General features: G+C 39.5%; 1 protein-coding gene across 1 annotated transcript in view; it reads right to left on the bottom strand.

Moving 5' to 3' along the window:
- Positions 1-14,518, bottom strand: part of KIF16B (kinesin family member 16B) — a gene marked incomplete at both ends in the record, with an annotated part of 132,785 nt that overhangs the window by 16,727 nt on the left and 101,540 nt on the right. The window lies entirely within an intron of this gene.

A 14,518-nucleotide genomic window follows, 5' to 3' on the forward strand; every position in this document is an offset into this window, starting at 1 on the left:
ACTACATTAAAAATGGAAACGAAGGAACAGAACACGTAAAAATGGCTGTTCAGATCTGTCCTTCTAGGAGTTCAATACAAAGCTATTCGAAGCTCTGTTTTTTCATTTCTTTTTCATCCTGTAGGAACTGCAGCAAGCCACTCTAGTAAAGGACACAGCGAGAGAAGCGTATTCCTTTCTTGTACATCAGTAAACATAACACTTCAACAAATTCCAGACAGCTATTATGGGAAAACACACTCACAACTCAAGAGGTTGTGAGTGTGTGCAACACACAAGCACCAATAAAGTTAGTCTGCCAAACCATGGGAATGATGCACAAGTCCTCTCCAGTTTGTGTTTGCATTTTAAGGCAGTTCAATACAATTGCTTTCTAGCTCTCACTGCAGATAGAAATATGCAACCTCACATCACTATCACTAGAGTTGTTTTGCAGGCAGAACCCAAGGGTAAAAAATGCCTGGTGCCTGAATTCCCCGGGCTATAGGATAATTCTGGAATAATAAACAAGATGCATCATCTCTGGCATATATGCGGCTGTAGAGAATTTATCCGGTTACTGGGAGCTGTAGTACACTGAATTAAATGAGGAACCTCATTATTAACATTGAACGTAGCTATTCTTAAAATGCAGAGGAATTCTGCAATACACATAATTTATCCCTACTCTCTGGTTGAACTTTGACATGGATAATTTTAACAAAGTGTCTTCACATGAGCAGCATCAACTGACGTGGAGCATCTGAGGAGGCAGAAGAGATGCCTGTTTCACATCAGATTTGTCGACTGGACCCAATTATATTCCTCAGGTTTCTCCAACCATGTGTGCCCGCTACTTCGTGTTGCCAGGACAAGCAGCATATGGTCAAATAGAACCCTGTAATTATGTCCTTGGGACTTATTTTCCCTGCATTACTCTCACCTTAACCTACACAGAAATGTAAGTGCTAATGTTTTCAAGGGCTTCCCAATCCCCCCCCTGCAGAAATTAAATTAATTATTAAATTGTACTGAATCGTGTAACTGCTAGAAACAGGTAAGATAAAACAGCTTCCACCAGCATCCCCTCCTGGCCCTAGAGAGACTGCTTGTCAATTTATTTCCTAATAAATGTTTATTTATAGAATTTTAAAATAGTGTCAGTTAAGTAGAGGCAGATTTGCCCAAATGAAAAACATTACTATTAGCACTTCCTTAGACAAACCCTATGTAGTCAAAACAAAGTATCACACCTTAAACGAAGAATGATTAATGAAGTTTGATTTTAACAGATTTTGAGAGACTCATTCAACAAAACTTTGGGACGAGCAATGATCTCCAAGGTGTTTTCAAAAGCTGTTAGCTTTTTGAATACATCTTAGGAGAAAAACACTCACTTGCATTTTCTAATAACAGCAAACCTTGATAAACTCATTCTAACCAAAGTAGCTGATCTCATACTTTTAATATTCCACAATTCCCACGTCTTTGGGATCCACAAATCTCTGAAACCAAAACAATTGAAGTTCATTATTGCAGTCATTAATTTAATACGCAAAGAAGCATCTCAGCCAACCTTGCTCTGAAGCATTCCAGCTTACAATGTGGACCTAAAAGAAAATCATAACTTCACTGCTGATCAACACCTGGACCTGAATATTTCAGGCTTGGAGAAAGATATTTAACAAAAACCTACATCCAGACCAGAATGCCACTGTGCCAAACATATTAGGTACACATATTTCTTGTGTTTGCAATACACGTTTACAGAGCACACCTATCTGTGTACCTGGAAAGACCTTGCACTCCACAGAGGATACGTTGCAACAAAACTATCCATAGCAATCACCACCTGTACGGGGCTGGATGCAGAAGGTGAATAGCCTTGGGTCTTCTGGAATAACTGTGCCCCTGCTTTGCCACTTTCTCAAGGGTCCTCTGGCTCCTCTCAGCCAAACATTTGGCAGGAGTCCATCACAACAAAACAGGAGAGCATCCTGCACTGTTTGTCCGTCACAAACGAAATGGAAAGCATTTCTGTCGCACGACAGATGACCTCCCAGCCACACGGCACTAAAACCTCCATCTGTGGGCTTCATCATCATTTCAGCAACCTTGGAAGCCCTAAACTATTCCCATACCTCCTACTCCACTTCATCTCAAATATCCCATGAGATACAAAAGCAAACACGTTATCTACAATACACTGCTAACTTAATTTTCCTTGTTTGCCATTACAGCAGAAGCACTGTCAGACTGCAGAGTCGAATACACATCAAAACAAAAAGGAGACATCCAAAACTCTGCAGGCTCGAGTTTCAGGCTGTCCAAATGCTTAAAAAGATACCATAACACCAATTCCCACCCAGTTCACAGCCTGAAAATTACCTTTGCAACACGAGAACCAAAACTATTTATGCGGCAACATGAATTATTTAGTCCTTTATGTGACTGTAATTTTATTGCTGGAGGAAACTGATCCATTGTAGGATATTTATATAAAAATACAATATTAATATATTTACCTGAGGTAAATACATACATAAATACATACACACCATTTCTTTCTGCAATTAACTTACAAATGTAGTATTTCATCGTGGAGGAAAAACACTTTCCTTTATGAGTTCCAGAAATAAGAGAAGTGATTATAAAAATGTTATCATCTTGTCATAATTCCTGTATATAATTCCACAATTCCCTAAGAAATGCAGTAGTATTACAGTTAGTAGTGTTACAAAGACTTTAAGGACCAGCACAGCAGCTTCAGATGAAATCACCATTGCTACAGGTTAATACACACATTGCAGTATGTCACTGAGCCACGTTTGTTCTTATCACTTAAATACGTAAGATATTTGCAGGTGTAGATTTTGCACAGAGCTGTTTGCCTCAGCTCAAACATTAAAAAAAGAATTTCACACTCACCAGATTCAGGAGTATAAATTATTCTTTTAGAATTAAATGACTGTGTACCCTCTGGCTCAAAGGTACTCTGGAAGGGTCACATCTTGACTGAGAGATGAAGGGTTTGCAGTAATATAAAGCATAACAGGGGGACACTACAGGTAGCAAGGTACATTATTCTGCTTTCCTGAAATTTCTACAGCATGCCCCTCCTCCTCTTCCAGTCCCCCTCCTCCTACAGCAGTGGAAATGAAAGTGTTTGGCAGTAGGGCTTCTTTTTGGTTTGGACATTTTGTCATTTTCTAGGGCTGCTGATGAGGTGATGTGTTTTCTGTCATGGGAAATTAACAGGAATATTCCCCAGCTTGACAGGAACAGTGAGCTAGAATGATTTCCTGAGAAGCTCCTGCATGCAGTGTACAAGATTTCTAATTTTTATTTTGGCTGCAGAATCATTTTCCTACCGTACTCAAGTATAGCACCATGATAAAGCAAAATCCATCATATAGAAAGTAGTGTGCACGTGCATTTGTACATATACCATGGGCAAGACTGGGACTGCCCATAGATCCCAAATACAGAAAAAGATAATCCTTTGAAATAGTCATCTCAAGACTGCCTATCAGCACTCCTAATGTCTTTTTAGACACTGAACTTCTTACAGTTAATGATGTTTATCCTATCTAGCAATCGTTGCTAGGCAGTAGCAGGCTCAGGGAGAGGCAAACAGTCATTTGCAATTTATTCCCTAATTTCTTCATAATAAATAAGGGCCGTGCTTTATTTCTGGTCTCACATTACTTGGGGTACATTACTTGCCTGTGTTTCAGCAGCCTCATCTCTAACTAATGATACCTATCTACCTGCCACGATAGAATATGTGTGAGATTAATATGATCCAATCCTCTAGTGAAAGGGGCTCCAGACCAACCATGTTGTCCTAGCAAACTGTAAACAGCTTATAGGATTCCTGTATTCCAATCACAAGATTGCTTTTAGCTAGCTTATCGGCAGGCATTTAATACTGGAAAGAGCAGCTGGTAGAACAGCAAGAGCCCTTTCTTTATCTTACAGCTCCTTGACCTTCAGATTCACCCAATTCTGGCAAAACTTACACAAAAGCACACCCTTTTAGCAAAACCATGCATCTTCATTGCCTTCAACTACTGAGACACAGAAAGAGATGCAAATCTGGGGACTGGCGTCTTGGAAACCAAGAGCATAACCCGAGGGCCCCGATACCTTAATAGATTTTGCCTGGGACAGGGAGCACTCTCATTTCGTGTTTTTTGGGATACAAGTCTCATTTGAAGGGTATCCTCTAATTTCTATATCCAGCTGGGACACTTCACTCAAACTAATGGAAGTTTTCTAGGGACCTGCCGGATACAATTCGGTTTCGGGTTTTTGCAGTGGAACATAACATGTTAATGTAAGTCTTGCAAAGTACCTTGCAGATGATATTTCAATATGGAGAGGTCCAAGGTAAAACACCACATAATGCAGCCATGTAGGCTTGTCACTTCTGAAGCGTGAAATTGTTCAAAGTGTTATGCTGCCTAAACACTAAAAAAAAAAAAGTGCCATTTTCCTACATCAAGCAAAAATCTACAGGATTTGAAATATCTCATTATTTCTGGTGGCTAAAATCTATGTTTTAGTGCCTACAATATGGTAAAAGATTTTTTTTTAAGAAGAAAAACAGGGCAGACATTGATGGAGGCTGAGTCATCTTTAATCTTTCATCCCAAATTCTCTTTGTACTTCAGTGTTTTGATATATTTAAATGGGGGGGAAAAGGGGGAAAAAGAAAATTAGGGAAATGCTAACTATTAAATTAAAAAGTCAGTCTTCTTTAACTCTCATGTTACTTTCACAACTCTGAATTTTCTCGTTTTTCAAAGGACATGTCTGACTTTTGATCCTTTGTACCAGAATTCTCTGTCATAGATGAGAAAAATCAAAGAGAAGAATGTGGCATGGGTTTGCAGCCGGTGTGGTGGCTGCACCTGACTTGATTTTGCAGCAAGTAATGAAAGAAAAAACTGTCCTAGTTTCACTTTTTGAAGTTTAAACAAAGTAACTTAAGCCTCAACTTCTCAAGATGTACCAAGATTTGCACAATCTGAAGAAATTGCGGTCCTGACTAGGAGCTTGGGCTAAATATTTAGAGATTTGACAATAAAGTTGATGTTTGGTTTGTTTTTTTAAGTATATCTTCCTTATTTTTATAGTAATTCTGTCTGAAGTAAACCACCTATTCTATACAATTTCATAAGAGAGCCTTAAGCAAAGGGAGAGCTAACGTTTAATGAACGGATTACTTTCTATATGGGCGTACCCATGGGATTATTTTCTGGATATTCAGTTTGTTATTTGTTTTCCTTCTCCATTTCTCATTTTCTCTCTTCTTTTTAGGTCTCTCTCAGTGTGTCTTTCTCCCCTTTGTAGCACATCTCTATTTTATTGGTATCTTTTTCTCTGTGCCTTCCTCATTCTTTCTCTTACTCCTGTGTTCATTTGCTACATCCAATTTTCTGTTCCCAAAGCTTGCTCTCTGCTCTCCACTAGAAGGGATGAGAGTTGTGAACACCTCAGAGAAGGATATCAGAGCAACTACAGGTCAGCTACAGCTCTGAGGCTGCTCCAAGTCAGCATTCTGACACATCAAACTCCCCAGGGAAGACTGAGTATCTTTTAAACGGCAACAGAAGCTCAAACAAACCAAGTGTAACGGATCTCCTAAACCAAAAAACCCTCAAGTGATCAGGGAACAGAATGGGGAAAAGCTTTTACAGCACTGTCTTTCTACCCAGAGGTCCCTGCAGAGGAGGCCCCACAGGAGGTCCCCCAGCACCAGCCAAACACAGTGAGTTCTTCACCAGCTCTTCTCCAACCCCTCTGCTCCGCAGGTCCTTGCAGTGTTTCTGAGACACAAGGAGCTGCTCTAGGCTCATCCCTGCTGTCTCTCAGCAAATCTGTTGGAGCTGCAGGCTTCCAGCTTTCTGTTCTCACCTACCCTTGCTGCTACAGCCTGCAGTGTCTGGATCCCACTCAACCACGCACAGAGGAATGAATTCCTCCCTCCTCCCTTGAGGAAATTCACCCTGAAATAACTCCCTCCTGACGGGCTGTGTTGCAGAGCAGCACACTGGAGATCCTATTTTCCTGTCTTTCCCAAATATGATTTATGCTCCAACACAGCTTCCCACCCTTTTACAGCACATCCTTGTCACAAAGAGAAAGCTGTTTTGCCCACATGCATGAGAGCACTGCCTTCTCTCTGCTCTACATCCCTTCTGCTCTGTGCCAAAGATTTACTTGCCCACAGAGCTGGCTTATCCAGCATTGTATTTCTGGCTGGCTACAGCAAGACTCCTAGTTTCCATGTTGCTTCCATCACTTGCTTTTTGCCTGGCCTCCTGGAGACCCAGGTCTACCTTTTCTCTTCAGAAAATGCCTCATTGAAGCCCAGGCATACAGGAAGCCCTGCTAGAGTTAACCTGCTGAAAAGCAATCCCACATCTGACTTTCCCTGCTGTGCTCAAAAGGGCTACAATTCCTTGCCTTTTTCCTACTTATTTCTCTGGAACATCACCAATAAAGTGAGTAGCTTCTCTACATCACTCCCCTGCAATACTGCCATCTCCTCCACATTCATATGAGTGTCTTCACAGGATGTACAAGTTCCCACAACTCTGGCATCTCTAATTCCGGGTAACCTTCTTGGCAATTTGCACTCTTTGAAGTTCTAAGATCTTCCTGGCGTCCTTTCCAGTCACTATCCTCAAAGACAGTCGTCTCCAAAGAGCATTTCAGCTTCATCTGTCATTGAACAGAAATAAGTACACACGCAAAAAAAATTCAAGTCCCTGTGAACCTCCCTGCAATCTCCATCTGATAATGCAAAATTGCCAAGCAACCCCAGAAGTTCCTTCTTTTGCATTTTGCTGACTGGGGCTCACTGTTTTTAAATCATACCTGCCTCCCTATCAAACAATCATCTGTAATTATCAAAACTATTAAAAGAGTATGCATATCCAAATTCCTGCTTTAAACAAAGCAGGTAGACCTAAATTCAATATGCTTTTTTGGAACTGAGATGTGGAGGCCACTATTTATTTCATTATTTTAACTCCATTTAGTCTGCCACCTGCTATTGAGAAAATCAAATTAAGTGCGGCCAATGAAGTTACCTGGAATTACAGGGCTGCTTTTACTTTCCTTAAAGCAATTTTTAGACTAGTCAGAATAATAACACACCAAAATTGAGCCATAAATGATACAGAATACAATATTTGACAAATTACTTCTTCGTTTTGTTCATTATAAGCAGTACCATAGCATTTAAATACAAAGCACCTATAAAACTATAAAAATGACTGATGGCATATATATCAAAGTTCATGCAAACCTTTCACAGTTCTATAAAACTCTGCAGTTTTCTCAAATTTTAATCTCGTAAGAAAACTGGAAAGCAATATAGCCAGGGCATCTTTGTAAATACAAACTGCTACCTGCATCGCAGAGAATTATTAACCAATGAAAGAGGGACAAAAATTGGCCCAGACACCAAGGAAAACACATTAAGTTCTCTACACAGGCTGTAGGAAGGCAGAGTAAGAAGGTGCAGAGACAGAATATCCCAACCCGAAGGATGCAGTTAACTCACGTGTAAACCAGTCCAAGTCAAATTAGAAATAATTAAATATGCTTCTTAGGTAAAATAGGAAAATATCTCTTAGATTATAAAGTTAAACATACAAAAAAATGCAACATGCTCTTGCAACCTTGGTTTTGCACCTATTTCATCTGCTCCTTGCTCCCAGACAGAAACCTTTTGGGGTAATTTCCTGTTGCCACGTGGCAGACCATGCTCTAACACAACGGTACACACTGACCTAGAGAGTCCGTGGGCAAGTTTAAAACACACTCTCAACTTTTTTTTTGTCTCTGATCTTGCAAACTAAACATTTATATGTGTTGTTTCAAGTCACAGTGCCTGTTTTACTTTTTTAAAGAAATGGCAACAACTGCTGGGTTTGCAAGGTCACGTCTTCCAAGCTCAGAGCATCGATCAGTCTTCATGAGCCCGCAGCACAAGTCTCACTTCTCCAAAAGAAGAAAAAAAAAGGAATTTTATAGTGCACTATATAGGGTTTACTTACCTTTCAAAAATAATTTGGGATTTGATTCATTATCTTCCCATTGGGATTTCTAGGAGATTACAGGAGTGCCCTGGCACAGCAGACACCATCCCTGCAGCACCCACGTGCAGCCTTGCCCACCCTGCACCACATTCCTGCTGCTGTTGCATTGGCTCTTTGAACACTTGGGCTGCACACAGAGAAGTCCCAGTGCTATTTGGCTCGTGCAACAGAAACAGTCCAGGTAGGAGAAGTTGCTGAAGCAGCTTTAACAGCTCTTCCTGAAATGATGCCTTTGGTGCATACAAGCTCATCTCGGTGACATCTGGCAGCGTTTATGAAACATCCCCGTCTCGTGTGACCAGCTGATGCCATAAATTTCAGTTGCCCTTGCCTTTGAGAAATGCTAATAATGAAAACTCATCAAAGAGCAGCAATAATTTCTACTGCTGACTAGATGGATGCATTCCTGACTACTCAAAATTAATGGCAGATCTCAGGGTCTTAAAGAACAGCTGTCACAGAGAAATATATCTGCAAACAAATACGCAGTATGCCTCTAAGTTTGATTTGTTATAGGTATAAAGCAGCAACTCTCACAACAAACAGGACTGATTACAAGGAGAAGTTAGCTAGTCTTCTGTGTCATTTAAAATGATAGAAAACACAGAAAGAGTCATCTAAGTAGGCAAATGGGAAGTTTAAAAGAAACTTGCCCCTCCAACAGTAAGAGTGTTTTATAGCCACATAGATTATACATACATTTTCACTTATGTCTAGTCTTACAGATACTATAAAACTAGCTTCTTTATCACAGAATTAAAAACTAGCTGCAAGCCTCACACAAATTAAGGATTTTCCCCCACTATCAATGCTGTCACTAGGTACAGCTTAAAATGACAAACTAACATAACTAACTGCAATCAACCTAACAGATACGTTTTTAGGAACTTGTTTGGCAAAGCACTTTGAAAAAGCAGCTATGGGGAAACAAAAAGACCACTGCTGCCATCAGTTTCACAAGCATTACCCTCCCAAGATCCTCGTGTCATGGAACTGGGTGAGAATTGTCTGTTTCCAACTGAAAAACAATCTATTCATCATGCACCCGAAAATACACGCTTAGAAAGCAAAACCTTTCTATATTCCACATATGCAAAAGCTCAACAGCACACTTGACTAAATGTCATGAAACCGAAGTCAACACCATTACTTGTGGGGGCTGGAAAACAGGGATATGTTTAACTTTTGTGTGCATTTGGTGATACCCAATTACTGCCTGTAAGCTGATTTCTAGGAGAATGTAACAATTCTGCCCCCAAAAGGCACCACATCATTGAGGCAGTACCGATGAGGCAGCTCCACCTACATGAGCTTCAGTAACCCAAGGAATGGGGGCAAGATTTATGACCAGATTTTTTTCCATTTTTTTGCATTCTTACAACGAGTTGCAGCACATGAGAGCCCTCAAGCACAATCAGAATGAAAATTGTGCTGCTCCAAAAATGAAAAAGAAGCCCTGAAATACAGCAGTTTGCAATTACTTTAACAATTTTGAAAATAGTTAAAAGCTGGGCTAATCTTAAGGGCATCGCGACGGACTCTGATTCAAAAATAGTTTAAAAAAAAAAGGAGTTAGAATTTAAAATGCAGTGAGTAATTTAATTATTTAAAATACTGCTACATTGCTACCGTTTTTTTTTTCTTTTTCCAAAAAACACATCAGAGCAGGACATGGGGTGTGCAGATGAAGTCTGAAATAAATTTAAAGTATTTCACAGAGAATACAGAGCGTACATTCAAACAACCTCAGTGCTGCATTGCCAGCAGCACTGAACAACCACGCAGTCAATAAAATATCATTAGCACCCAGTAGTTAGAACTAAGTGTGATAGAAAATAATGGATTCCATTCAGAAAAAAACAAAAAAATAACTGGCCTGAACCTTGGCTTTGGTTGTTTTTATCATTCACAGCTTCATAATCATTTACAAATAATTATAAATTAATTGAACGCTTTAGCAGTGGTTCCCTAAGCGCTGCACCCAAGGAAAGGTGTGCTTTTCCATCTCACTGGCACTTGTATCATGGACATGCCATCACGCATTTTGTCTTTTAAAGGAGTTTCCATAGCTTCTCCTCCACACTAATATTTCTGGCTGGTTCTGAAATATGCCCTACAGTAAACCAGACTGCAGCCTCTACATTCCGTTTTCTTCTCCTTGACATTTTCAATTTGTATCGGCAGCTCAGTATTTTTCTTGAGCCACTGCTTCTTTAGGTATATTTTCATATTAAACCACAAGAGATTGTATTTTATTGATTTTTGTCATGCAGAGATGTCTAATAAATTTTACTGCTTGGGTTTTCTTGCTTTGGGCTCTTCAATGGCATAGAAAATATTCTTGTAAGATGGAGCCTTCTGCATGCTCTGTGCTGCAGACACAGATGGTAAAAAGATCCGATTTTTTATTATTATTATTTACTAACTTTACAACAGTCAAGAAATTGTTCCAAGACCCTTAAAGGAAGAGCCCATTGTGAACACACAACCAAAGGTGGCTCATTTAGAAACAACGTGCGTTATCGCCTGCACCGGTTCTAGAAATTTGTTTTCTTCCTCGCTTCTAAAGCCAAGTCATTTTTAATTAAGAAACAGAACATTATTTTCACCACAGCAAGTCTGAAACCTCATTACCAGAACAAGATAAACAAATATTTATAACAGACCCTTAGGTAAAAAGTGCCTCTTAATGGTTAGCATCGTTATTATATTCACGTTGTGTTTCGTAGCTTTGTAGGTTTTTTGTTTCATTTTAAAAAGGACAAATTCACCCTTTAAGCTTCCTAGTGAAAGCATCATATATCAAAAGCTACGGAATATTCACAATGCATCATCACCCTGATATTTCATTAGTCATTGATCCACCCTGGCAGAGCCCTGGACTTGGTCTGTTTGCTCGCCTTGCTGGGAGATCACTGACCCTGCCTCGGGTACGCTGGGCTGTGCCCCACCACTGAGGTCCCTGCTACCCATGCTGCAGCCACCCCCAGCTCCTAGGATGCCCTTCCTGGTCATCAGCCCTGACCCTGCTGCTCCCCAGCAGGTGTGTAGGATACCCCAGAAGGAAGGTCAGGGCAGAGGACTTGCAGTAGATGCTCTCAAGGGCCGCATGAAGGCCCTTCTCTCTCTGTAGGAAAGGCAAATGGGGTCCATGGAAGTAAGAAACCGTGCTTCATTGTAATCTTTACATACCATAAGTACAAATGACAACTCAATCCTTCATAAAGTAATATAATAAATATTACATAATACAATAAGTATTATAAACATAATAAAATACACCTCTACTTCAACTCTTTATGAGTTCCTGGATAAACTGCAAGCCATGTTTATACTGGGACATGCAACATCTGTTGTCAAATACAGAGGGGAAAATGGTTTTTCAAGAGCTTTTCAGTCCTTCAGAATACTTCAGCACTTCCGCCAATTAAGTCATACAAATGGCACCTCTGTCAATTAAGTCACCTGTATCTCAATCCCAGTTAGGCAGTAAGTCATATCCTCAATACATCAAAAGCAAAATAAACACCTAAATACTTGTTGTTCTTCACAAAACTATTAGAAGATAGTGAGACTGTCAATAACAGCTAATGATCAACAGAGCACAAGTCTTAAAAGTCTTCTAAAGCAAGGCAATTATTTAATTAAAAAAAAAAAAAGGAAAAAGAAAGGAGCAGCAAAAACTCCAGTCCTCCTTTCTGCCTTTCACTAAGCATGAAGAAAAAACAAAGACAGGGTTGCAGCCTAAGGCATTCCCAATGCCTACGGATACTCAGGAGCAGCTAAGAAACGCCTGAATCTCAGTGAGCAAACAACACCCACGTTAAATTGGCTGAGAACTCTTCCTCTCAGAGGCATTCCTCTCTCACAGACAGCTGCTCTCCATCTATTCTACTGATTAAAAGAAAAAAAAAAAAAGAATATTTTGATATCATGCAAATTCACTAGATAATTGAGCAGAACTTTGAAAATCAGATTATAAAATAATCAAAGCAATTATGCTGTCAAATGCTTTGTGAATTATGAAGCGAAGAACTTATCCCTTTCAAGGGCTTCTATTTTTAATTTATGCACTGTTAATCTTATAGATTTGCTATGGCACAATCAGTAAGACCTGGCTTTCTATTTCTGCCTGTAGGTTAACTGTCTCATACTGAATTTATCTATCTGGAGATCTCTAAAACCAATGGTATTTTCCTACAGAATTGTTGGATACTCAAAGGTTCCATTAGCTGCTGAGGAGGGACATAAAAGTAAGTCTCATCATTGACCAAACCATAGGAAGAGGGAAAGAGAAGGGGGAGAGAGAAGCAGAAACTGTAAGTCTGCAAAATTGCATCTACCAACCCAAGAAAACGTTGCTGCACAATCCTAGCATACAAAACAATAGTCACAAATTAATCCCAAAGCCAGGTTTTCACAAGGCTCTTAAGACATTCGCATTCAGATGTTCAGACATTGAAATCATCTTCACACTAGAAATTGAATAACTGCATACCATGCTGGAAACAAACCAGTGGTTTTGCTATGCCACAGATGCTCCTGTCCTGGTTAGCAAGTATAAATTCAGAGATGCCACGTGGAATAAATACACTCCCCCATAATCAGACTTGCACAGACTACATGATGATGCAGTTAGCAGGGATATTTTTTGCAGTTTATTACAGGAAAAGATTCTCCTGTTCGTATGCATTTATAGACTGATGCACTGAGCAAAGTGCTAAAAGTTCTTTTAAAAGCAGCAGAAAAGTTTGGAGCTGCAAAAAGAAAGGCCAGATTAAGCACTTAGGGATCTACTCACATTACCTCTGTAGCTAATAGCAAACCGAGGCTGACATGGAAGCACTATGCATATAAAGCTACAGGCTTCCACAGTTCTCTGAACAAAACATAATTAGGAATGTGAGCTGGAAAAGTGTATATGACAAAATATGCTTCCTGTGTTTGTACTTCCTGGCTGTTACCAGTGACAAGAACATAAACGTTAAAATCTAAAATTACCCATACCATAATTACTGTAATTTGCACTGAATAAAGGTGAAGGCTATAATCACATGCTTGTATAATAGAATTGTAAGGTTTACACATATTTAAGGATTCTAAAGATTACTACTCTATTTTTCCTTCAATATTTACGGAAAGATATCTTAGTAAGGCTAGCAAAGTGCCCAGCAAGCGAGCAAGAATTAAGAATGCCTTTATGATCTGTACTTCAAGAACTATTTCTATGCCCTTTTCTGTATGCTTATGATCCTACTAGATGCATTATTTTAATAGACATCTAATATAGAACATGGCATTTGCTATTTACAAGCACACTAGTGCTGTAAACAATCTTCATTTTAATCTGTGGCCAAATGCCCAATACTTTTGGGGGGAGGAGAGTGGTAGAATGCACAAAGAAACAAAAACCCCACAGTTTTTAGATGATTTATGCATGTTTGCTAATTGTCCTAAGATTTTCTTGGAGATTTGGTACTCCATTACATTTCTCTACTGTATGAAACAAAACTACAGTATACACTCTTGATCACTTCAAAAATAATTTCAAGCTTGATAGCATTCAGAAGCATCGTTCCATTCAAGTCAAAAACCATCAAGAAGTTCATTGCTTTCCTCGTTCAGCTTTTCAAATGCAAAATAAAGCTTGAAATGTTGTTATATAATGCTCTCCCTAAGGGACACAGAGTTCCTAGAAGCTGAAAGAACCTGAATTAAGAATACAGACAAAATCAGACTTTCTAAAATAATAAAATAACACAGCAAGAGCTGTACTACTGTGATCATTGCTATTTGCTACACCTTGCTCTCTCTGGCACTTGTAACCTTTGATTTTCAATTGTCATTTGGTTAGGTGTTTCTCAACATCAGCCTCAGCAATCACTGTAGCTGTGAAAGATTGGGATTTCAGTCACTGAAGGTTTCAGAATGAACTCATTTTAAACAGTGTCTTAGAAGTTTGCAGTTATTTACAGCTATAGTGCTTTACATTTCCTATGACCAAACACTAGAAACATTCAGATGTCCAGAATTATGCATTCAATGTAAATGTATTATCTAAATCTCATTTCTTAATGAAATTTGCAGTTATGGACACCAGTAAATGACAAATCTGATGGTAAAAGCAGCAGAGCTTCTGACAGACCAGTTCTGGTGCAACAAGCTTTTGCTTCCAAAGCAGCTCTTGTGCTCCAAAGCTCACCAGTTACATGGCAGCTGGCTCAGCAGCCCTGTAAGCCAAGCACCTCAAAGTTATTGCTTCCCCATCCTTTTGCCTCTTGAAGTAATCCCAGGAGATTAACATGAGTTTTACATTTAATGAAATGCTGCAGCTGCACAGTTACAAGTCAGAAAGCCGAAGCAGTCAGAAAGGTACACTCCCGGCTGAGAAGCTGCAGCTGCCCTAAGTGCTCTGCACAAGG

The sequence above is a fragment of the Tetrao urogallus genome (genome assembly GCF_951394365.1).
Source record: "Tetrao urogallus genome assembly, chromosome: 2".
Taxonomy (NCBI): Eukaryota; Metazoa; Chordata; class Aves; order Galliformes; family Phasianidae; genus Tetrao; species Tetrao urogallus.